The sequence below is a fragment of the Caretta caretta genome, chromosome 2, assembly GCF_965140235.1.
Source record: "Caretta caretta isolate rCarCar2 chromosome 2, rCarCar1.hap1, whole genome shotgun sequence".
Lineage (NCBI taxonomy): Eukaryota > Metazoa > Chordata > Testudines > Cheloniidae > Caretta > Caretta caretta.
The window spans coordinates 46,564,777-46,590,220 of record NC_134207.1 but is presented as its reverse complement, the minus strand read 5'-3'; the positions used below and the strand labels follow the sequence as shown (position 1 = coordinate 46,590,220).

Below are 25,444 nucleotides of genomic sequence, written 5' to 3'. Positions count from 1 at the left end.
TGCCAGCAACCTTATATAGCATCAACTATGAGATTTTATTAATTCATCTATAGGCCCTGGGAGGGATCATATCATTCATCAGCAGCTTTGTTCTTTTCTTGCTGCATGCAGAGATTGCATGGGGGAAGTTTTGAGCAACTGCTCATCTCTGCTATATGATCTCTGAAGCATGGTTCCATGAAGCTCTGTTTTGCTACCTTCTCCTGCTCCATACATATGTGGGGAAATTGTGAGGGGACTTGGACTGCAATTCTATTAGTGTAAGGATGGCACTCAGCTCTAGATTTCAATTTCATCAAGCCCAGATAATGAGATGTCTTTGCTTTTTCAATGTCTAGCTGAAAGTGGGGGTTTGGATGAGAGCCAGCTGGCCAATGCTTAGTCTGGACAGTAAGGAGGTGATTGTAGTTGAGTGAGGAAGGATCTTGAGGTGATGGTTTCTGCACCCCCCAGTATTCAAGCGTTTGTCCACTTCCTACCAAAGCGGTTCTCAGTTTGGGGGGCCTTTCCTTCTTCTGGAATCATAGGTGGCACTGATGGCCAAGAGTGTCTCTTTCTGTCTGTATTTAGCTATGCATTTATGACCTTTTCTTTCAGATCCTATGACCCATGCCTTTGTGACTGCTGGGAAACAACTGTTCATATAAACATTCAAATGCTCACTTCCTGAGTTGTGTTAGCTGGAGGGTACACAATACACCAGCCCTTTGGTAGCTGTACCAACTGGATATTTGGTTCTGGATGCAGTTTAGGTGTTTTAGTGTATAAATCCCTATATGGCTTAGGCCCTAAGTATCTGAGAGACTGCCTCTCTTCCTACGATCTTCCCTACTCAGGGCTAGGGTTAAAGCTACTAACTAGCCCTTTATATTTTTAGAATTGTAGGATTGTGATCTACCTCATGTCTTTCTTTATATTTAGGGCTCATTGTACTACCACATTGTTTATCAGCGTCCAGCAAGGCATTCATAGCTTCGTTCTTCCAATATGGATTTGCAGTCAAAACAGAAATGCTGGCAACCTAGGAAAAGGAGGTAGGTGTTTGGTGAAGCAGTGTCAGTGATGCCCATCAGAACTTACCTTAGGACATGGGGGCACCTGACACTGCTGTGGCCATATGAGTATGGTTGGAAATAGCATCCTGTGACTTTTTCTGTTGTTGTTGTTGTTTTTAATAAACAATCATACCATTGCATGTCTCTATGTATGATGCCCAGGGCAGTGGCATGTGAATTTGTGGTCTTTGAATTACTTGCAGCTATAGTCTCTGCCTCTCAGCCTGAAAATGCTAACAACAATGTCAGAAAGCAAACTGGTTCTGATGACGGTGTTTATTTTGTTTATACAATGGATGAGTGTCTCTTTCTTATCCACTATCAACATTTAGGCCATGTCCATATGTTTATGTATTAGCCTATTTGTATCCTGTACATCTCCCCAACATCTTTTGCAAATTCCCATTCAGTGCAAGTATGTGCATTTATTTTGGGGACATAACAGGTTAATATATTCCTGGGCATGCTTTATTTTGTTCCTATTTAAAATTTAACGTTATCCTGTGGTGATAAGACTGTTATCAGATTTCTAGGCTTAATGAGCCAGAGAAACTAGAACACAACAAATTTTCTTCCACGGATTTAGAACAAAGTTGTAATTTTTTTAAAGAGACCACTTGCTGTTCCTTGGGTTTCAATTTTTTTTCTTCAATAAAAATGTGGATTATGTTGATTCCAAGAACTAAACATGGAATAATACATTTTAGGTGCATGTTAATTGATGCATTGGTTGCTGTGGTGAATATCTCTACTGGGTAAACAACACTGACACGTAAAGGCTGGCTTTGTGTCCTGGTGGCAGAATAATGCACCATCACCATATGGGGGTACAGTTTTGGGTCCCAAGCTCAGTTTTGCTGAGCTTGCATTGCTTTTGAATGACATAATCCCCTCCACCGGCTGATCGACAGAGCAACATCATTAGGCACCCAGGACCAGAGGGAGCATTGTACAGCTTTTCTTGGCTATTCCACAGAAAAGGTCATTGCTGTGCCTCTTAGACTGGGGGAATAAAGGAGGAAAACTTCTGTAAACATTGAAAAATGCTCACCAAAAATATCCAATGTGAAATACTTAGTTTATTTATTTATATGTTCACATTTTTAAAATAAATCTAGAGGCACCTATCCAGTAATAGCCAGACTTCAGGTAAGGAGGGCTGTAGGAAGCTATAGGAACTCTGCCCCTTTTCCTGTCTCTATTATTATAGTAACTGCTTACATTTTGTACCCTAACTATCTGAAGTTCTGTACAAACTTCTGGGAAGACACAGTCTCTGCCTTGAACTGAGGGTGAAATCCTCACTCTGTTGAAGTCAGTAGCAACCCTGCCCCACTCATTGACTTCTGCGTGGCCATCATTCCACCCTTACAGTCAGAAGAAAGCTAGGAGTGGAGAAGGAACAACATCAAAGCACTTTTCAAAAATCTATCATGTTGTGCCGGCCCTCAATTCTGCAAATATGCAAATGAGTTAGGCATGCAACTCAATGCAAAAATGGGATCGGTGTAAAGTTAAAAACACAAAATCAGAAATGTAGAGTATCAACAGCAATGTTATGTCAGCCCGGTGACACAGGTGTATTATTTTCTATTTTCTTGTAAAAGGTGCAGTATAATACAATATATTACTGTTTCCAAAGTAAAATGCATATAATGAAATGCTGATTTCTTCATTTTATTGTTGCATGACATTTTCTCATTTAACTGTGCAGCCTTACCATTTCATTCCCATTGTCTGTAGTTAATTTATGTATGTGATCAAGCAAATGATTGCTTTATTGCCAAAGGGTCCCTTAACTAATATTTACCTTTCTGCCACTCTTATTATTGATTTACTTAAGAAATACCTACAATGCTCTCTTTATTGTCTAGATTTACTTTTACTTCAAAACAACTCACTATTATAAATAGACAAGACGACAAGCAAACCCCTTTGAAACATGGGTACCTAAAAGATTTCCATTATTAAACAGATTCTGAAGAGAAGAGGTGCTAACAATGATTCAATGTAACTGTGTTCCACGGCTTTCAGAAAGTGAAATGAGACAATAGGAACTTAGTTGAGCAATGCAGTCAGCCATTGCTGCTAGGTTTGCTGACCTGAAATTATTCTGCTGATTTCTAGAAATAACAGTCATTTGCCTTGGCTCAGATTGTACTTATTTTCCTTATAAAAAAGGTTCCATTGCTCCCTATTCAGAAGGGAGTCTAAGTCCAGGGCCCCTAAGTAGGTGAAATGTACAACTTCTTCCGATACCCTCAATGACTGCTATCCCGCTTAGAGGTTCTATCTCACTCCCACACACATTAGAACATTACTGTAAGTGGCCCTACAATGCCTATTATTTGTTTACAGGATGCTTTCAATCATTTTTCTTCTTTTTATAAAGTGATTGTGGATATTTTCGAATGCAAACAGGAAATGAAAAACTGAAACAGTGTTTGCTTCTGAAAACATTTTTCAGGTAAAAATAAAGCGTGGTTTTCAAAAACCAAACCCTCACATTTTTTACCAAGAACCAAAAAAATGATATTTTTAATGAAAAAATGACAATGTTTATGATAAATTGTTACATTATGATTTCTGGTTGTCAACAGGCAAACCCGGAAAATTGTCACCAAAATGAAAATTGGCCATTACAATTTTAAAATTGTATTGAAAAATATGTTTTGACAAAAAATGTTGACCAGCTCAAGGAAGTAGATCTAGAGGAGTCTATGTTAATGTAAGGAGTCTGATTTAAACCACTTTGCACATCACCTCTGAATTGGAACTAACCTATGTGATTTTTCGTTCATTCCATGAAATAACTCCATGAAAAGAATGGAATTATACTGGTGGGAGAAGAATTAGGCACAATAGCTTCAGTGGATTACTCTTTTAAAAAAGGCAAGCAGAAATTGTCCCCTTTTTGAGACATCCGTACATCCTCATTTTGTTGAACAATAAATGGGAGGGTTTCCAAAAAGCCGGTTGCGTGTGGCTAGTGTGTGGCTTTAAAACCTTTCACTGGATTTTTCTTCAGCTCTCTGGAAAATGGTTTGCTCAACAGTTGTGATTAGTTTCTGTAAATGAATGAATTTTTAGTCATTGGAGTTCCATATTATTTATGTTTATGCAGACATAGGGTATTTATTAAAGCCTCTCTGTTCACAGTAAATTATAGGTGGCGGAAATATGATGCAATATGTGAAAATACAATTTAAACAAAGCTATTTTTACCCCTACTGGGTCTGATTTGCTTGAATTCACTATTAGATCAAATCATCACAAAACATAGGGATGTGCATTCTAGTTCACAGGAGCAACAGCATTCTGGTAAAGCTTGGTATTCATGTTTGCTTCTTACCAAGCATTTATAATGTCTTAGAAAGCCATTTATGAGTGCAAAATACACAGGAACTAGTGTCCTCATTGTATTTCCAATATATGTGCACTGAAATACCATGAGAAGATTAGATTCTATGTTGTTTTAGCCCACAAATTGGTTCCCTTGGGTGTTTAAAAAGCTTTTGGAAATATTTTAACACAAATACACATATTAGACCCCAATCAATTTGTCCTCTACAGACCAGAATAGAGGACTGTGCTTTGTATTCATTATTGATAAAAATAGAATTAGTTGCATTGGTGAAATATATACAGAAGTATTAGGTGCATGGTGTGCAACTGAGACATACAGAAGTTGAAACATCTGTTTCTCTTTGTAAAGAGAATATGAATAAGTCTGTAAAACGGTCATAGTGCTCAACTCATCCTTAATACTAACCAGAAAAGTGTCTTCTCCTGTTAACTAAATGGATAGCATTTCAATAATTAATGGCAACATAGCCCATTACAGGCATAACATACTGTTATGACAGTGACAGACAATCATTAAATCAAAGATAATTGATGGCTCTCAGATCTGCAAAAAAGATGTTTGAAACTAGTTGGACCATACCATTAAACCATGTGTGTGTGTGTTTGTGTGTCTGTGAATAAATTTCTCTAATTTCTAATAAATTGCACTAATTTCTTTATCATTGTCACATAATTCAAGGTCTGATGCTGCAAATCCTTACTTACATGAGAAGGTATTTTCTCACACAGGTAATCCCATTGGCTTCTCCTGGTGCACCTTGGGGCAAAGACATTGACCCAGATTCTAGAGTCCAGATGAGCAGTGTTTGGTGTAAGACTGGGGAGGCATGGACAAAGGTGGCTTTCACCTTTGCAGTCCCCCAATCCTCAACAGCCAGGCTGGTCTCCCTGTGAAAATTAAAGCCATATTAAAGCCAGCTAAACGAAGCCAACCGTCAACAGTCCCCAGGGGCTATTCGGCTGCTGGGGATCGTCAGAGGACAAGGACAACCTGGCTCGGCACCCTTTTTCTCAGGCATGCTTCTTACATGATGGTGGCGGGAGGGCAGGGCTCCTGAAAAGAAGATGGTGTCGGAGCAGTTGTAGCCACAGCTCTCCTACACCACTGGAGGATTCTTTCACCGGTGGGACACTGCCTGTCCTGATGCCAGGACCCCCGTGGCCATGGTTGCCCAGGTAGGACCAAAGCCAATGACCTAAGTTTCTTGGCAGGTCTGTAGATCAGAGAATCAGACCAGCAGGGTTAAGTAGCTGGCACAGCAATACAGCCAGAGCTGGTTAAATTACAGGGCCTAGTTGCCACTAAAAGGAAACAGGATGAATAAGAGTATGGCTGGTGGTGGTGGAAAACCCAAGGAGATAGTGGGTTGCGTTGCCTGTACCCTGGAAAAAGGAGAACTTTGATATGGACAAGATTAAACCCAGGAAAAGGAAGAATTCTGTGGTTTTTCCATTAGTTTGTGTGCTTTGGAATCACATTCCTTGCTGGGGTGGCAGAACACCAGCAGGTGACAGGTGATTTTACTGTGGGTGTGGATTGTGTGATCTTAATATGGCAGTTGTGATTAGCAGCCATTAGCATATTAATTGGTTACTTCAGCGAATACATGGCCACACTTGGGCCTGATTCATCACTTCTCTGCATAGCCATTTGCCCCTGTGCAAAGCGGGTATAAAATGTTACTGGATAAACAGAGTGGTATTCCTCACCCTTTTTGCAGTCATTTTGCATTGGTGTCAGAACAATGGTGACTTAGGCCCAGAGAGTTAAAGTCTCATCTTACGTTCATAACAGTCCTTGTTAATTTTCACTTGTGAAGGAAATGGATGAGACATAGTCTGACAACAGACCTCAGTTCCTATCCAAGAAATATGAAGGCTTTCTGAAGGAGAGAAATATTAAATACAGACATTCTTCCATTTATGATCCTCAGGCCACTGGGGAAATAAACCATTGTAATTGAGTTTGAAAGACAGTTTGCAAACTGCTGACCTAGAAGGAAATCATGTGTTATCAGGTTTCTTCAAGAACTACCAAGCAATCTGACATGCAACAGAATGGCTCACATATCTCCTGCTGCAGGGAGGAGGCTGCAGAACAAGTTACATACTGATATTCCCAGAAAACCTGATAAAAAGACACAGTGGACTAGAAATGACATAGTTTGTCAAAGGAGATTGAAGGAAACTGTTCACAGGTACCCATAATGAGCCAGATCCTGGCAGTTGGCCCATCAGTGCTCAGCACAGCTTGTGGTATGAAACCATTCTGCTGGCACTATACCACCCGGGGACTCTCCTTACATAAGGGAAATCCTCCAGAGGAGAATGCTTAAGCTACCTTGGCAGCTGCTCTGTACTGCTGGAATGGTGCAGCCTGGCCCTGTAATTCCAGGTATTCATAATTTCAGCATGACTCTTTTTCAAGGGTTTGTAAACCCAGAGTTTGTGTGTGCATATGTATCAAGTAATTACATTCTTCTGAATGTGGGATAGAATTTATTTCTGAATATGGTATTTTAGATGTGGACAATATGAAATACTCTATAGTATCAGTAAAAGCAGATCCTAGCCATTGGTTCCCTTGATGATCTGAAGTCGGATATTTTCTTACCTATTTTACAGCAACATGAAGTTGTGCCAGATTCCACAGAATACAGAAACACCCATATGGGTCTGAGGTTTTATTGTGACAAACATCTGTAAATGCACATGAACTCTCTGACTGCTGTATCTCAGAATGCATGTGAACGCTCTGACTTCTATATTTGGAATCAGCCAGAATTCCTCCTATGACTGCCTCGAGCGCACAGAGTGGTCGCTCTGCTGGCCTTGAAGGGGAAGTAGTATACTCTGCACTACAAGCACAGTCAACTTGGATGGTTAGTGTGAAAGGAATAGAGGCCATCACCCCTTCCTTCCCCACAACCTCTGAAACAACGGGTGTCTGTATGGGTGATAGGGGCTGCACTTCCCAGTGGGATTCTGGCTAGCCAGCCTGTGCAGGGCTGTCTGAAATAGTGGGGGAACTCCTTGTATCCCACCTCCCTACATATGCACTTCCAAGAAAGGCTGATCAGAGGCTGGCTGTATTTGAGTATGTTTGCATGATAATATACTACACCAAGTGAGCGCTAAGCTTTTGTGACTTACTGTTTTCTTGCCTTTAGGCATGGGAAAATGAGAGTCACACACTTAGATTTCTCTTTTCCTTTTATTGCAGATATGTGTCACCGTTTTCCTATGAGTAGTGCTCATTCTTACTATGCTTCTCCTGGCTGAAAGGTAAGACACTCTTCTCTGACCAAAATCACTAGAACGCCTCATAAGATTCCAGTTGAAATGGACGGGGTACCACTAGCTCACATTCCCCTGAGAGCTCAGTAGAGGCAGACAGCAAGGGCAATGGCAGTTCCACATAAAGTGCAGCTCCTATCATGGGATACACTGGTAAGTTTCATATTGATTTCAGTGAGAGTCACATATTCATATACCAAAGCAGAATTTGGCCGTAATAGTTTAGGGGGAGATTTTCAATGGCACAAAATGACAGTTAGGCTCCTAACTTCCACTGAAAGTCATTAGGAGTTGGGATCCGAACTGTCATTTGTGCCTTTGAAAATCTGTCCCTTAGCTGAGAAGTTTCAGGAACTTTGCAGCTACCTTACAAAAAGAATTTATAACTGCAGTTCTGAGGTTGCTGCAAAACCTTGGTAGTTTTCCTGACCTCGTACTATAAAAATGATGTGAACTCCAGAGCCTGCATGCAGTTGCCATTAATTTATCATTACGTCTGACACTGGCTCTCCCTAAAGTGGATGAATATTGAATTGGAAAAATCTGTCTGTTTGATATTTCAAATAATTGTTAATGGTCAACAGGCCTTGTTAAAAAAAATTCTTTACACTCAGCATTATTCCATAATCTGAAAGATTTGACATCAAATAGTATACTTGCCTTCCACAGCATTTGTTCTAGTCTCCAGAGTAAGATTAGAAATATTTATTTGATCATTTTGTTCTATATAAACAGATAACATTGTAATTCTGTCTTGGGTAAGGATACAGTTCCCTGGCTTCCAACTACATCAGATTGCATAATTACCCACAAACTACAGTATGCAGTGTGGTTGATTCCTAAACATGGCATGTGGATGGTACAGTTTTAGCTGAGATTAAAGTAAACCAGGTCATTTTATTTGATAATGTTGTTTCTTTGTAAGGTTATGGAATGTAACAGCGTGTCCTAATAAGAGCTGCTTCTACTGTACCAAGGGAAGGCTATTTTTAACAAACTCTTTAATTGCCTTGCTGTCGTTTTTTATACATTGCAGCAAATCTTGACTTGTCTCAAAACTTTTCATGGATTCCTTATTTCTCTCTCTCTCAAAAATCTCTACTCATTTTCTGTTAAAAAAAAATCTGTACACGCTATTCAATTATGTAGCTGATTACTTTATTTCTGAGATGAGCTTCAGCAACATTGTTGCAAAGTGAAAAACAAATAGATCTCTTTTCAGAGTAGCAGCCCTGTTAGTCTTATTCACATCCGATGAAGTGAGCTATAGCTCATGAAAGCTTATGCTCAAATAGAATGCATCCGATGAAGTGGGCTGTAGCTCACGAAAGCTTATGCTCAAATAAATTTGTTAGTCTCTAAGGTGCCACAAATAGATCTCTCTCTCTCTCTCTCTGTCCTTCTCCCTGGGCTTTGTTTGTCAGTTTGTTTAACTGGTGTGTATAGAGACATTGACTAAAACTTCTAACAGAATAGATGGAATGTGCCTGATTCACTCATTTCCATCTCCACTACTGTTTTGATTGTGTGGTCTCAGGGGCTGTCTGCTTTATTAACCCTTTTAAGATAGCTGCAAACAAACAAACATAAATAAGAAATGAATCTCTATGGTCCAGATTCTGCCTGCTTCTAGTGCAGGTGTGCAGTGGGGGAAGCTGCACCAGATAAGGAGCCTTCTTCCAGCTTTATGAGGCCCACATAAAGGCCAGGCAGAAATGGCACTCCCTGTGCTCAAAGGACCACTCCTCACCTTTTTCTAATCCCCCAGAAATGCATGGTCCCAAAGAGAAGTAGGCCTTCCCCTATAACCCCCTGCACTGGCCCTCAAAGGAGGCTGGCATGCAGTGAGGGGTGGGCTGCATCCTCTTTGCATGCTGGTGTAGTGGTGGGTATATTCTCCTGGCATGCTGGGGAGTTCTAGATGTTGAGATGATTCACAGAAGCAGAATGCCTGATGGTGCTCCCTCTGGAACAGTATAGTTCTCCACTGTCCCTTTCTCTGAGCTATGTCTAGCAGGTACAATCTAGCCCTGTGTGGCAGAGAGAGAGTTTTTCCCTGACTATATTTAATCTTGTGTGCATCTGATTTGAAGACGGTGAGAAATCTATTTTCTGTTCTATACACAGAGGATTTACCTTGCAACTTGCAACAGAGCAATTAATGTTATGAAGAGTTAGGTGCATAAATTCCATCCCCTAGGTGTCAAGAAGAGAATTAATCTCCTGATTCGGAATTAGGTACATTATATATATCTGATGTTCCCCAGGATAATTATCAAATGTAATTGTAGTTCTTTTTCCATGAAATAAGATTAAAAAAAATCAAAATGGGAGAGGGCAATTGATTGACATAGTCACAGGATCCCTTGCTTGTAATAAGCTGACCTAGGTTATTTTCAGATAAATTTTAATAATAAAAGTTGTCCACTTTTTTTGTCATTGCCCTATCATCGTACATTCTAGTCAGGTGAATGGACATCACAGAATTACACTTTATGAATACACTTTATTTTTCACTTACAATGTATTGTCTAGCCCTAAAATGGCTGCCTCAGGTTTTACAAGGCATATTTGCACTGGAGGTAGGGTTGGAGGCAAAGCAAGCCAGCTCCATTCCCCAAAGGCATATGGGTCAACATTTTCAAAAGCATCTAATGATGTAAGAGCCTGATCCATTGACTTTCAATGAGACTGAGGCTCGTAATCATTTATGCACTTTTGAAAATGTTACCCATAGCCTGTGGAATGACTTCAAGGGTGCTGGGAGAGAGCACGCTCAGAAGTAGTGTCTGCATTCATCTGAACTGCCCTCTGCCCCTTCACTTGCCATCTTTGCTCGTGAAGAGAAGGGGACAGAGACATATCTTTGCCCTGCACGCTTCCTGGCACTCCTTGAAATGTCTGGTGTTGTTGGTAACATTGACAGTCCCCTGGTCCTTGCACTCACAGGTTGGTATCTCCTCCAGCATGACATGAGTAACTTTTATTGACAGGGAAGAATTGGGCCCAGACTCATGGATTGAGATTGTGGCAGCCCTTTATGCATGTGTAGCATGGAAGGGAGCTTTGTGCACCCTCTCCCCACTTTGTGGACTTGCTCAGGCCAACCAAGGTCCAGCCCTAAAGTTGAATAAGGTGTACAGAGCTATTTTTCACACACAAATGAATGTCATTTTTCAGTTATGCTCAGCAGGCAACAGAAGTTCAAATCCTTAAACGCATGTATAGTCACTGCATTCTAGCAGAAGGATTCAACCTGCTTTTTGTCCAAACCATGCCCTAGTACTGTACTCAATTTTAGGAAACAAAAACCTCCCACTCTATCCTGGCAGCGGATGTCAGAGGGGCTAAAACTGTATTTCAGTTTCAGTCTTGTGACAGGAGGGGCCTCACTTTCCCAATACACACAGATATTCCCCAGGCCCTAGCAAAGGAAGCAGTTGGAACCCTTCAGTCACAAGCTGTGGAGGGGTAGCCATCCAGTGGACCTGAATGAGCAGGGGCTCCACATTTAGTATGGAGATGCTTGTAGCGACTCTACAGTTAAGGTTGCGTTCTAAATTGGGCTTAAAATGGGGCATACATTCCTGTTTTCTCTAAAAGTAGGTGGCCACTCAGTGTGAAATTTCACAAAGGGTTAGTTTTATGCCCTTCTAATTTTCTATGTATTTCTTGGTTGGTTTCTCTTACATTTTTAATTGGAAATTTGATTTTGGGTGTTTGCTAAAGTTTTTTCTTGGCAGTACTACTTTTCATTGTTGACAGATATCTCTTATCAGCATTATCTGCACCAAACTTGGCAGAGAGGTGGATCCTGATTAGATCAAGTGCAATATGTTTTTAAAAACCGTGTTGAATGTACATTATGTTTAGCCATTTTTCACATTATAGCTGAATGTTTTATGCCTAGTGAACAAAAACCGAATTAATGGGAGGTTTGCTGACTGTGGCTAGATGCACATGAGCCTGATTGGTTGATTGGGGCCAGGGGGACATAAAACCTTCTCTGTTAGAGCTATGCTTTCTGACAGATTTTATCCTGCAATAGAGAAGGGTTCATGTGCTACTCCTGGGGGAATTCTGCACCACTGCATGGGTGCAGAATTCGTGTCCCCCACAGATTTTATTGCTTCCCCATAGAAAAATGACTTTCTGATGGTGAAGCATAGGGAAGCTGCCAAAATGGTCACACACCCCTCCCCAGCAGATGATCTCCCATCACGGTGCAGCCAGTGGCCTGTGCTCCCCACTGCTATGCTGGAGCCTCCATATTTATTTACTGACAAATAAAATATACAGAATTTTAAAATATTGTGTGCATAATTTTTATTTTTTTTGGTGCAGAATTCCCTCAGGAGTAATGTGCAAATGCTGAAACATGAATGTTCATGCGTAACTGCACTTCTACCCGCTCGATGAGTCCATCCCCATCTGAACAACACCCCTCTCCAGTTAAGCCTTAAAACCACATAGGAGATAAATATACAGAAACTTTGCTGTGAAACGGTTAGGGGTGCTACAAGCATAATACACCTGATGCACACCCACAAAATCAAGGAAATGAAAAGTTAAGCCATCTAATGGTACATGTCTTCTCTTCATTCACCCACAAGGACACACCTTACTATCACCACAACAACCATACACCACACACCATAACCTTAATTCCATGCCCTAGAGATGCCAGCCGTCCATTACTCCTTTTAACTGCTCTTCTGCACACAACATTTCACCAGACTATTCTCTCTCAACATGAGCAAGTATCCTTAAAGAGACATAGTTCCTCGTCTTTGGGGAAAAAGTCTTTTAAAGGGGGGTTGCAGAAGGATGAAAGAGGAGCAGAGTAAAGGTGGTAGAGTTTGGTCTGTGGCACACAGTAGTTGTGGTAATAGTATGGTACGTACTTGTGGGTGGAGAAGTAGCAGGCATGCACTGTGAGATGGCTTAATTTTTCATCTCTTTGCTTTTGTACGTTTGTGTCAGGAATGTTGTGTGTAGCAACTCTACCTTCTTCACAACAACCTTTTTGTGTATTCATTTTATAAGGGATCTTGTGGAGCTTAACTGGGGTTATAGGAGGGATTAGTTCACCTTTTGGCTGCTTGGGCTCTGCATGCTATTATAAAAGCCTTGTTTTGGGAACTCAGGGAGAGGGAGAGCTAGGAGGGATATTGTCAAGAGAGGCATTTTCCACAGGAGCATTTTTCCTTGTTGGGATTTTATTTGGTGAGGCATAACCCAGAGCCTGTTTCCCTAGCAGAGGGACTTATTTATGATGTTATATACTTGGTGGGGTTTTAAGGTATATTTTATTTTTGTGTGATGTGTCAGACATTTTGTGCATGAAATAAACACTTCAGCAAAGAACTGTCATAACTCTAGGACTGTCTAATTTATCCCAGAATGCACAAACCCTTAGCTGTAGAGCTGGTCAGGAATTTCTTGATGATTTTTTTTTTTTTTGGTCAAAAATACCCATTTGTCAAAATCAAAATCTTTCATGGGAAAGAGTAGTTTTCAATAAATTTCTCAACTCAAAATATTTTTGAAAAAAAAGTTTTGAAATTGTCAAAATGTGCCATTTTGATATTTTCAAAATGAAAAATTCTGATTTTCCAGTTCAAAACTGCTTTTCGTTTTAAAACGGAAGCTAATTAGAGTAAAAAAAATTAAATGGTTGAAACTGAAATAAAACAACTTTCCAAATTATCTAAATTTTGATTGCCCCAAACCAATATTTTTGAGGAAGTAGGTGCTGCAAAATTTTTTGAGAGCCACTTTTTGTCTCAATTTGGACACGAATATTTTTTTTAATCTTGAAAACTTTTATGGGAGGGAGAACCATTTCCTGCCCAGCTCTATTTAGATGTTGAAATTTCAGGGTGGCTGAAATTTGGCTCTTTCTCATCGTCCTCAGTTCTCTATGGGTAACTGCCTTGGTTTACATTGCCATGGTTCTGGGTGAGCTGTGCCTTTGACTCCTCACTCAGTCTCTCTCTGGGCACCTTTCCAAGAGGCAGGCCCTGCGCTTTCACTTCTCTCAGGGTGGAATCCCACAAATCTTCCATCCACAGACTAGCTCCCCAGACTACAGCACTTCTATTTATAAACTGTTTCCTTAGCAGGTCCAACAGTATTTTCTCAGCAGATCCAACTGGGTTTGGCCCTCACTATAGTCTTCCTCCAGGAGCTGTGACCAGCAGATATGTGCAGTGACACAGAACTGTTTCTTCAAAACAAAGTATTATTTATTTATTCATAGGAACATAAAAGAGAGGAAAAAGTTAAAACAACAACTGCCTAAATGCATATTCTCTTACCTAAAACTTAGCTTTCCCCTCAAGAATTAGGTAGGCCTAGCTTATCCCAGGTATGAAAGCTTCTGAGAGTGGAAGGTCAGTGTATTCCCGGAAATCACTTGTTCCCTTCTGTTTCCCTCTCAGCTTCAGGGCTGAGACTTTAAACTCCCCCTCCAAATTCTTTGCTTTATTTTGCTCACTTGGATTAGCCTTGTCCCCACCCCTACCATCCCAGAGTATTCAGCCAATTTATTGATCAGACTGTGATGGGAATACCTTCAAAGGAATTGACACCTGTATAGTTTAAATATCAGTGATTAGGGGTGATCTAAAACTATTCTCTTCCTTCCTGCAGATGTATAAAACCAACCAGAACCGAGTTTACTCTTTGCACCCATGTAGCAGATGGCAAGGTAGTAATCAGATAGACAGAAATACTCCTCGTTTATATAAAAATAATACAGATACCACCATGTTTTTCACATACATCTGTAACTGCAACTGTTACAATTTTAGAGACTAACCAATTTATTTGAGCATGAGCTTTCGTGAGCTACAGCTCACTTCATCGGATGCATACCGTGGAAACTGCAGCAGACTTTATATACACACAGAGATCATGAAACAATACCTCCTCCCACCCCACTGTCCTGCTGGTAATAGCTTATCTAAAGTGATCATCAAGTTGGGCCATTTCCAGCACAAATCCAGGTTTTCTCACCCTCCACCCCCCACACACAAACTCACTCTCCTGCTGGTAATAGCCCATCCAATGCCCAACTTGATGATCACTTTAGATAAGCTATTACCAGCAGGACAGTGGGGTGGGAGGAGGTATTGTTTCATGATCTCTGTGTGTATATAAAGTCTGCTGCAGTTTCCACGGTATGCATTTGATGAAGTGAGCTGTAGCTCACGAAAGCTCATGCTCAAATAAATTGGTTAGTCTCTAAGGTGCCACAAGTACTCCTTTTCTTTTTGCGAATACAGACTAACACGGCTGTTACTCTGAAACCTGTTACAATTTTATGACCACCCAGCCATTCTTCCTGGATGGACTTGTAGTATTCAAAGGAAACTCTCATGCAAAGTTAGATCTGAGCAAAGCTTTTCTCAGTATCCCAAAGCATTTAGAATTAAAAGAAATATATCCATTTCCCATAGAGGGTAATAGTGATTGGCATTAGTTCCTAAGGTCCTTAGATGTGAAATCTTCATTGGCCTATACAGTGTTTTGAATGCAGAAAAACTCCCAAATCTGCTATCCTATTTAACACCTCATATTTCTGAAATTCCAGGTAAATACAAAATAATCCTTTTTAACCCAATTTCTCAGATTAGAATTCTTGGGATTCACAGCAGATGCCACATTCTTCTCTTTAAACATCTCTTTTTCTAAAAGGAAACCATAAAAAACTCCTCAATCTGAGGTATTTAGCAAAGACCACTGGGATCTCTGGTAGCTCTGCCCCATCTTGCTCCTGGTTGCCCTCTGCTATTTATTTATTCATAGGAACATAAAAGAGAGGAAAAAGTTAAAACAACAACTGCCTAAATGCATATTCTCTTACCTAAAACTTAGCTTTCCCCTCAAGAATTAGGTAGGCCTAGCTTATCCCAGGTATGAAAGCTTCTGAGAGTGGAAGGTCAGTGTATTCTATTCCTATGGAAGTGCTTGCTGGAGATATGGAAAAAAGTGGCCAATTGAGATAACAAGCATGAGCCTATCTCAGGTCACTTGGCTGATCCTACTGTAGAGGGAGAAATATCTTTGTCCCCTTCCTTCTCCACACTCTTTTCTAGATTTAACTGCTCCAGAAATTCTAGAGGCAACTGCATCAGTTAGGTTGAGGTGCCTCCTGTAGGCAACAGAGGTCAAACAGGCTGTGGGAAATATCGGAGGTTGTAATCAGTATAGACCATTCAGAGTTCCTTTCAGTCTGGAGAGCTTCCATGTTCCTAAGAATACCCGTATTTATATATTGACAGGCAAAGCACAAGGGTATCTTGTCTTACTCTGCAGGAGGGAAACCGATCAGAGAAGATGACTGACCTGGCCATAAAAACATGAAGACTGTGTCAGGGCAAAAAATTCAGCCCAGGGTATTCCAAGGGCAGGGACTGTGATAGCCAGGACTTTGCAGAGAGATGTGGATGGAAGCCTTCTTGCTCTCAGATGTATTACACCAGTTCCCTCAGCAGTGCAGATTTCCACAGCTGGCTCTATTTGCCAACTCTCCTGGCCACAAAACTGCAACGGAAGGCAATTTAGGAAATTGTTATATCACCTGACTTGTTCTTAGCCCAGCTGCCCCCTCAAGTGTTTTTTTGTTTTTGTTTTGTTTTTGGTTTTCATTTGTTTGTTTGTTTTTTTGCTACTGACACCCAGGGATTGTTAGCACATTAATTTACACAGCAGTTCAGTTCTGCTGCTGGGAAGGTGACCTTTCCATTCTTGCTGTGTGCTGTATAAATTATAAAATGACTTTCCTGGGCACTATTTAAGGCCTGCCTTTTTCATGCAAGGTGGATAAGAGTGTTCTAAAAGATAATAAAATAAAACCTTAGTGACAAAGACTCCTCTGCTTTAGATAACATTAATGGTGTGATCCTGAGAAGTACTGAGCGCTTGTAGCTCCCAGTGGGTTGCTGGTATTTGGCATCTCTCAGGATCAGGCCCAGTATTTACAGTACAACTGTCAGAGTGCTGGAAATATCAAATTATGGCTTATATCCTTACCTTGCCTGATTTTTAACAGTGACTCAAAACCCACCAAGCCACCACGCTTATATGAATGTTAATATTGTCTTCTCTGAAGACTAGCTTTTCAGGTAAACATATATTTAGGGTTGTATACATCTGTATTATTTAAGAACACCCTTAGAGGCTTTCAGGCATTTTACTTTAGTTTTATCCAATAGAACCATGTAGTGTGAGCCAGATACAAAAGAGGTGCCTGCATACATTCAACTGCTATCACATATGTACTGTATTTTGACTTTGTGGTGGCATTTAATTTTAGCACAGAACATCTCATAAACAGATCAAAGCAAAATTACAGGCTGGAATACTGTAATTACTGCCTAAGAGATAACTCTTCTGCCTTCACTTGTGAACTGCATGAGAGGGCTTTTCATCTTGCTTAAGCAAGAGACCACATCCATTGCTGTTCAGAATTGCTTTTCTTGTTTTTCAACTTTACCATGGTCTCGAGCTAGCCTACCTCACAAGTGGTTAATCAATCTAGTTGCACCCTCACTCCCTCTGTTCATCTAGCACCAGAATTCATTTCTTTCATACAATCTACTACTCTTGGGACAAGAGCCTTCCCCTCTGTCACTCCTGCATTTGGAACAGCTTTCCTGTAGACCACTTCAGCAACCCGCATTCTACTGTCAGCTCTGCAGCGTTCACTCTAGGACACTGTCAGTTCTCCCAAGCATACCTGGTCAATAACAGAATGGGAGACCACCACAGAAAACTTAGGTAGTGTAGGAAGTGAGATCAGTGATGCCTAATCCTGAAAGGTGCCGAGAATTTACACTTAACATCAAATGCTCAACATTTCTCAGGGTCAGGTCCTGACTCACTACTGAGTCAATTATCAGTCATAGTTCTCAAAAAGAAAAGGAGTACTTGTGGCACCTTAGAGACTAACCAATTTATTTGAGCATAAGCTTTTGTGAGCTCCAGCTCACTTCATCGAATGCATACTGTGGAAAATACAGAAGATGTTCTTATACATACAAACCATGAAAAAATGGGTGTTTACCACTACAAAAGGTTTTCTCTCCCTCCACCCCACTCTCCTGCTGATAATAGCTTATCTAAAGTGATCACTCTCCTTACAATGTGTATGATAATCAAGTTGGGCCATTTCCAGCACAAATCCAGGTTTTCTCCCCACTCCCCCCACAAACCCACTCTCTTGTTGGTAATAGCTTATCTAAAGTGATCACTCTCCTTACAATGTGTATGATAATCAAGGTGGGCCATTTCCAGCACAAATCCAGGTTTTCTCCCCCCTCCCCCGCTTTTTTCCCACACACACAAACCCACTCTCCTGTTGGTAATAGCTTATCTAAAGTGATCACTCTCCTTACAATATGTATGATAAACAAGGTGGGCCATTTCCAGCACAAATCCAGGGTTTAACAAGAACGTCTGGGGGGGGGGGTGTAGGTAGGAAAAAACAAGGGGAAAAATGTTACCTTGCATAATGACTTAGCCACTCCCAGTCTCTATTCAAGCCTAAGTTAATTGTATCCAATTTGCATAATCAAAAAGGCTGACAAAGGAGGTGCTGTTGTCATCATGAATAGGTCGGAATATGAACAAGAGGCTGCTCGGCAGCTCTCCAACACCGCTTTCTACAAGCCATTACCCTCTGATCCCACTGAGAGTTACCAAAAGAAACTACAGCATTTGCTCAAGAAACTCCCTGAAAAAGCATAAGATCAAATCCACACAGACACACCTCTGGAATCTCGACCTGGGATATTCTATCTACTACCCAAGATCCATAAACCTGGAAATCCTGGGCGCCCCATCATCTCAGGCATTGGCACCCTGACAGCAGGATTGTCTGGCTACGTAGACTCCCTCCTCAGCCCTTACGCTACCAGCACTCCCAGCTACCTTCGAGACACCACTGACTTCCTGAGAAAACTACAATCCATCGGTGATCTTCCTGATAACACCATCCTGGCCACTATGGATGTAGAAGCCCTCTACACCAACATTCCACACACAGAGATGGACTACAAGCCGTCAAGAACACTATCCCCGATAATGTCACGGCTAACCTGGTGGCTGAACTTTGTGACTTTGTTCTTACCCATAACTATTTTACATTTGGGGACAATGTATACCTTCAGATCAGTGGCACTGCTATGGGTACCCGCATGGCTCCACAGTATGCCAACATTTTTATGGCTGACTTAGAACAACGCTTCCTCAGCTCTCGTCCCCTAACGCCCCTACTCTACTTGCGCTATATTGATGACATCTTCATCATCTGGACCCATGGAAAAGAAGCCCTTGAGGAATTCCACCATGATTTCAACAATTTCCATCCCACCATCAACCTCAGCCTGGACCAGTCCACACAAGAGATCCACTTCCTGGACACTACAGTGCTAATAAACGATGGTCACATAAACACCACCCTATACCGGAAACCTACTGACCACTATTCCTACCTACATGCTTCCAGCTTTCACCCTGATCACACCGCACAATCCATCGTCTACAGCCAAGCTCTGCAATACAACCGCATTTGCTACAACCCCTCAGACAGAGACAAACACCTACAAGATCTCTATCAAGCATTCTTACAACTACAATACCCACCTGCGGAAGTGAAGAAACAGATTGATAGAGCCAGAAGAGTTCCCAGAAGTCACCTACTACAGGACAGGCCTAACAAAGAAAATAACAGAACGCCACTAGCCGTCACCTTCAGCCCCCAACTAAAACCCCTCCAACGCATTATTAAGGATCTACAACCTATCCTGAAGGATGACCCAACACTCTCACAAATCTTGGGAGACAGTCCTTGCCTACAGACAGCCCCCCAACCTGAAGCAAATACTCACCAGCAACCACTCACCACACAACAGAACCACTAACCCAGGAACCTACCCTTGCAACAAAGCCTGTTGCCAACTGTGCCCACATATCTATTCAGGGGACACCATCACAGCGCCTAATAACATCAGTCACACTATCAGAGGCTAATTCAACTGCACATCTACCAATGTGATATATGCCATCATGTGCCAGCAATGCCGCTCTGCCATGTACATTGGTCAAACTGGACAGTCTCTACGTAAAAGAATAAATGGACACAAATCAGATGTCAAGAATTATAACATTCATAAACCAGTCGGAGAACACTTCAATCTCTCTGGTCACGCGATTACAGACATGAAAGTTGTGATATTACAACAGAAAAACTTCAAAACCAGACTCCAGCGAGAGACTGTTGAATTGGAATTCATTTGCAAATTGGATACAATTAATTTAGGCTTGAATAGAGACTGGGAGTGGCTAAGTCATTATGCAAGGTAACCTATTTCCCCTTGTTTTTTCCTATCTACACACACACACACACACACACACACACATACACGTTCCTCAGATGTTCTTGTTAAACCCTGGATTTGTGCTGGAAATGCCCCACCTTGATTATCATACACATTGTAAGGAGAGTGATCACTTTCATAGAATCATAGAATCATAGAATATAAGGGTTGGAAGGGACCCCAGAAGGTCATCTAGTCCAACCCCCTGCTCAAAGCAGGACCAATTCCCAGTTAAATCATCCCAGCCAGGGCTTTGTCAAGCCTGACCTTAAAAACCTCTAAGGAAGGGGATTCTACCACCTCCCTAGGTAACACATTCCAGTGTTTCACCACCCTCTTAGTGAAAAAGTTTTTCCTAATATCCAATCTAAACCTCCCCCACTGCAGCTTGAGACCATTACTCCTCCTTCTGTCATCTGCTACCATTGAGAACAGTCTAGAGCCATCCTCTTTGGAACCCCCTTTCAGGTAGTTGAAAGCAGCTATCAAATCCCCCCTCATTCTTCTCTTCTGCAGGCTAAACAATCCCAGCTCCCTCAGCCTCTCCTCATAACTCATGTGTTCCAGCCCCCTAATCATTTTTGTTGCCCTTCGCTGGACTCTCTCCAATTTATCCACATCCTTCTTGAAGTGTGGGGCCCAAAACTGGACACAGTACTCCAGATGAGGCCTCACCAATGTCGAATAGAGGGGAACGATCATGTCCCTCGATCTGCTCGCTATGCCCCTACTTATGTATCCCAAAATGCCATTGGCCTTCTTGGCAACAAGGGCACACTGCTGACTCATATCCAGCTTCTCGTCCACTGTCACCCCTAGGTCCTTTTCCACAGAACTGCTGCCTAGCCATTCGGTCCCTAGTCTGTAGCTGTGCATTGGGTTCTTCCGTCCTAAGTGCAGGACCCTGCACTTATCCTTATTGAACCTCATCAGATTTCTTTTGGCCCAATCCTCCAATTTGTCTAGGTCCTTCTGTATTCTATCCCTCCCCTCCAGCGTATCTACCACTCCTCCCAGTTTAGTATCATCCGCAAATTTGCTGAGAGTGCAATCCACACCATCCTCCAGATCATTTATGAAGATATTGAACAAAACCGGCCCCAGGACCGACCCTTGGGGCACTCCACTTGATACCGGCTGCCAACTAGACATGGAACCATTGATAACTACCCGTTGAGCCCGACAATCTAGCCAGCTTTCTACCCACCTTATAGTGCATTCTTCCAGCCCATACTTCCTTAACTTGCTGACAAGAATACTGTGGGAGACCGTGTCAAAAGCTTTGCTAAAGTCAAGAAACAATACATCCACTGCTTTCCCTTCATCCACAGAACCAGTAATCTCATCATAAAAGGCGATTAGATTAGTCAGGCATGACCTTCCCTTGGTGAATCCATGCTGGCTGTTCCTGATCACTTTCCTCTCATGCAAGTGCTTCAGGATTGATTCTTTGAGGACCTGCTCCATGATTTTTCCAGGGACTGAGGTGAGGCTGACTGGCCTGTAGTTCCCAGGATCCTCCTTCTTCCCTTTTTTAAAGATTGGCACTACATTAGCCTTTTTCCAGTCATCCGGGACTTCCCCCGTTCGCCACGAGTTTTCAAAGATAATGGCCAATGGCTCTGCAATCACAGCCGCCAATTCCTTCAGCACTCTCGGATGCAACTCGTCCGGCCCCATGGACTTGTGCATGTCCAGCTTTTCTAAATAGTCCCTAACCACCTCTATCTCCACAGAGGGCTGGCCATCTCTTCCCCATTTTGCGATGCCCAGCGCAGCAGTCTGGGAGCTGACCTTGTTAGTGAAAACAGAGGCAAAAAAAGCATTGAGTACATTAGCTTTTTCCACATCCTCTGTCACTAGGTTGCCTCCCTCATTCAGTAAGGGGCCCACACTTTCCTTGGCTTTCTTCTTGTTGCCAACATACCTGAAGAAACCCTTCTTGTTACTCTTGACATCTCTGGCTAGCTGCAGCTCTAGGTGCGATTTGGCCCTCCTGATATCATTCCTACATGCCTGAGCGATATTTTTATACTCTTCCCTGGTCATATGTCCAACCTTCCACTTCTTGTAAGCCTCTTTTTTATGTTTAAGATCCGCTAGGATTTCACCAGTAAGCCAAGCTGGTCGCCTGCCATATTTACTATTCTTTCGACTCATCGGGATGGTTTGTCCCTGTAACCTCAACAGGGATTCCTTGAAATACAGCCAGCTCTCCTGGACTCCTTTCCCCTTCAAGTTAGTCCCCAAGGGGATCCTGGCCATCCGTTCCCTGAGGGAGTCGAAGTCTGCTTTCCTGAAGTCCAGGGTTCGTATCCTGCTGCTTACCTTTCTTCCCTGCGTCAGGATCCTGAACTCAACCAACTCATGGTCACTGCCTCCCAGATTCCCATCCACTTTTGCTTCCCCCACTAATTCTACCCGGTTTGTGAGCAGCAGGTCAAGAAAAGCGCCCCCCCTAGTTGGCTCCTCTAGCACTTGCGCCAGGAAATTGTCCCCTACACTTTCCAAAAACTTCCTGGATTGTCTATGCACCGCTGTATTGCTCTCCCAGCAGATATCAGGAAAATTAAAGTCACCCATAAGAATCAGGGCATGCGATCTAGTAGCTTCCGTGAGCTGCCGGAAGAAAGCCTCATCTACCTCATCCCCCTGGTCCGGTGGTCTATAGCAGACTCCCACCACTACATCACTCTTGTTGCACACACTTCTAAACTTAATCCAGAGACACTCAGGTTTTTCTGCAGTTTCGTACCGGAGCTCTGAGCAGTCATACTGCTCCCTTACATACAGTGCTACTCCCCCACCTTTTCTGCCCTGCCTGTCCTTTCTGAACAGTTTATAACCATTCATGACAGTACTCCAGTCATGTGAGTTATCCCACCAAGTCTCTGTTATTCCGATCAAGTCATAGTTCCTTGACATCACCAAGCTATTTATACAAGCTATTACCAACAGGAGAGTGGAGTGGGGGGAGAGAAAACCTTTTGTAGTGGTAAACACCCATTTTTTCATGGTTTGTATGTATAAGAACATCTTCTGTATTTTCCACAGTATGCATCCGATGAAGTGAGCTGGAGCTCACGAAAGCTTATGCTCAAATAAATTAGTTATTCTCTAAGGTGCCACAAATACTCCTTTTCTTTTTGCGAATACAGACTAACACGGCTGTTACTCTGAAACCAGTCATAGTTCTAGGGATGTGCTGTGCTGATGGGGGTTCTGTCAAACAGATGAGGCAGAAAACAGGTTCTGACTAACTGTTGTTGAAATGCCGATGGCATCTTTTCTTTTCTTTTCTTTTCCTTTCTGAAAGAAGGATGTTAACTGAAGGTCCTTGACCAAATTCCAGTTTAGGAAATTATATTCTTCATACAAAATTCCACCTGCAGTCTGAATTGGATAAAACATTCTCCCTCACTTTCTGTCTTAAACTGTTGTGCAATGTTGCTGTGCAATGCTAACCATCTGGAATAACTGGTCAGATGAAAGATTCTCTAGGAGGCCCCTGCACCAGACTCCCTGCATAAGCAATGCTCATGTTGATGTCACTGTGAGTTATGCATCTGAAAGTGATGTAATATAGGAACCCAAAGATACACAGTGTTGTAAACAATATGATGTGTCCTTTGTTTGTCCATGAAACTCTGTAGATGCCCCCTTTCTTCCTGCTTCTGCTCCCTCCCTTCAATGTGCCTGTGAGGTCCAATACAACAGTCACCATTCTTCCAGTTGAGTGTAACTCATGAGCTTTCTACTGTCCTTCCAGGTGAGTCCTGAATGTAACTTCACTCCAGATGCTACAAAACACTACTAGGATCATCTTCCTCTCTATCTACTCTGGCTATATTACCTTCCCTTCACGTCTCTCTACAGTCATCCTCTCGCCTTTCGTATCAAGTTCAGACTTGACGTCTTCACCTTTTAAGCCCCTGCACCATTTTACACCTGCCTACATATCTTCTCTCATTTCTTTCTACTTCTCCTATCACCGTTTGTGTTCTACCCTTTCGTAGCTTCCCAGTCTCATTTCCAAGGCTGCTTCTCTACCTCCCCTTCTAGCCGGAACTCCCTTCATGCACCACCTAACCAATCTTCCTTTAAAACAAAGAGTTTCCATGAGGCCCTTCAGCAATAACTCAGGAAATAAATAAATCATTGCTTTTCTCCACACCATGGTTGTCTCTGGCTTTGACAACAGTAACCTCCTGTCTGGCCTCTCTCCTCTCCCCTTCTGGAAGCATTGCTGCTAAAATCCTCTTCGTCTCACCATATTGCCCCCACCTATCCCCCATAGCACACTACATCTACTCTGCACACCACTGGTGGCAGCATGTAGAGTATGTATAGTGCATGCCACAATGAATGGCTCTGTCATGGGTAGGCAGGGGGGAAGACTTCAGGAGAAAGGATCTGCAGGAGCTTTCCCTCACTGCTTCCCTGCTGCCAGAGCCTTTCCCTGCAGCAGGGAAGGTCTCCAGCCTCTGGGACCCAGTGGAGTCTTTCGCCACTGCTTCCCATTGCCAGAGCCTTTCCCGACTGCCTCCACACTGCCAGGGTTTTTCTTTATGGCAGGGAAAGACTCTGGCAGTGGGGAGGCAGTGGGACACTACACTGCTAAACATAGAAGGAGAAGGCACTACTTGGGTATGTAGAGAGCTGTGTACGGTACATATCCACATGGTGCAGGTGTGTCTTTCCTCTACTCACTTAAGCAGTGCCTCACCATCTACATTGCTATTTATACCTGTGGTAGAGGGGCATGCAGTGTATAGACTTTACACATGGCCCTAAGGAGTGTGCAGTGTAGATGTACCCTCCCTGAATGCTTTCATTAGCTTCCTGTCTCATCACATTAAATTCCAGTTTCTGAGTCTGCCAAGCCCTCCACTGCATGGCCCCGCAGCTACATATCTGCTACCATTTCCCACATTCCTTCTCTTGCTCCCCAACCTGCTCCCAGTCCTTTCACCTTTACTGCTTCCTTCTTGTCCTTTTCACAGTCTCAATTTTGTTTCTTTAATCATGTTATCTCCCTACTCCCCCAAGTACCACCTCCTCCCCATTTGAATCTCTCCTTAAAACCCACTTCATCCAATAGTCCTTCCTCTGTTTTTTACATCAGCAAAAATTGCCTCAGCCTCTATCCCTGAGCTATTCCTTAAAATTGGTCTCTCTTGTCTATTTTAGATTGTAAGCTCTTTGGGGGGCAAGGAAGGTGTCTTTCTCTGTTTTGTAAAGAGCCCTGCAAACTTTACAAGGCTGTAGCTGTGATTTATAATAATAAGTATGGAAACTGAGGAAAGAAGTGGTTCTTTTGGCTCACAGCAAGACTGATTG

The 25,444-nt window shown here is 42.3% G+C and overlaps 1 long non-coding RNA gene across 2 annotated transcripts in view; it reads left to right on the top strand.

The window, feature by feature from the left end:
* Positions 1-919: 919 nt before the first annotated feature.
* Positions 920-25,444, top strand: part of LOC125632645 (uncharacterized) — a 120,730-nt gene continuing 96,205 nt past the window's right edge. The window contains exons 1-3 of one of the 2 annotated variants that reach the window (XR_012666930.1): positions 921-1,034; positions 7,047-7,303; positions 7,645-7,706. This is a non-coding gene — a long non-coding RNA (uncharacterized LOC125632645). Of the gene's footprint in view, positions 1,035-7,046; positions 7,304-7,644; positions 7,707-25,444 lie in introns of both variants that reach the window. The other variant, XR_012666931.1, reaches the window with a different exon arrangement.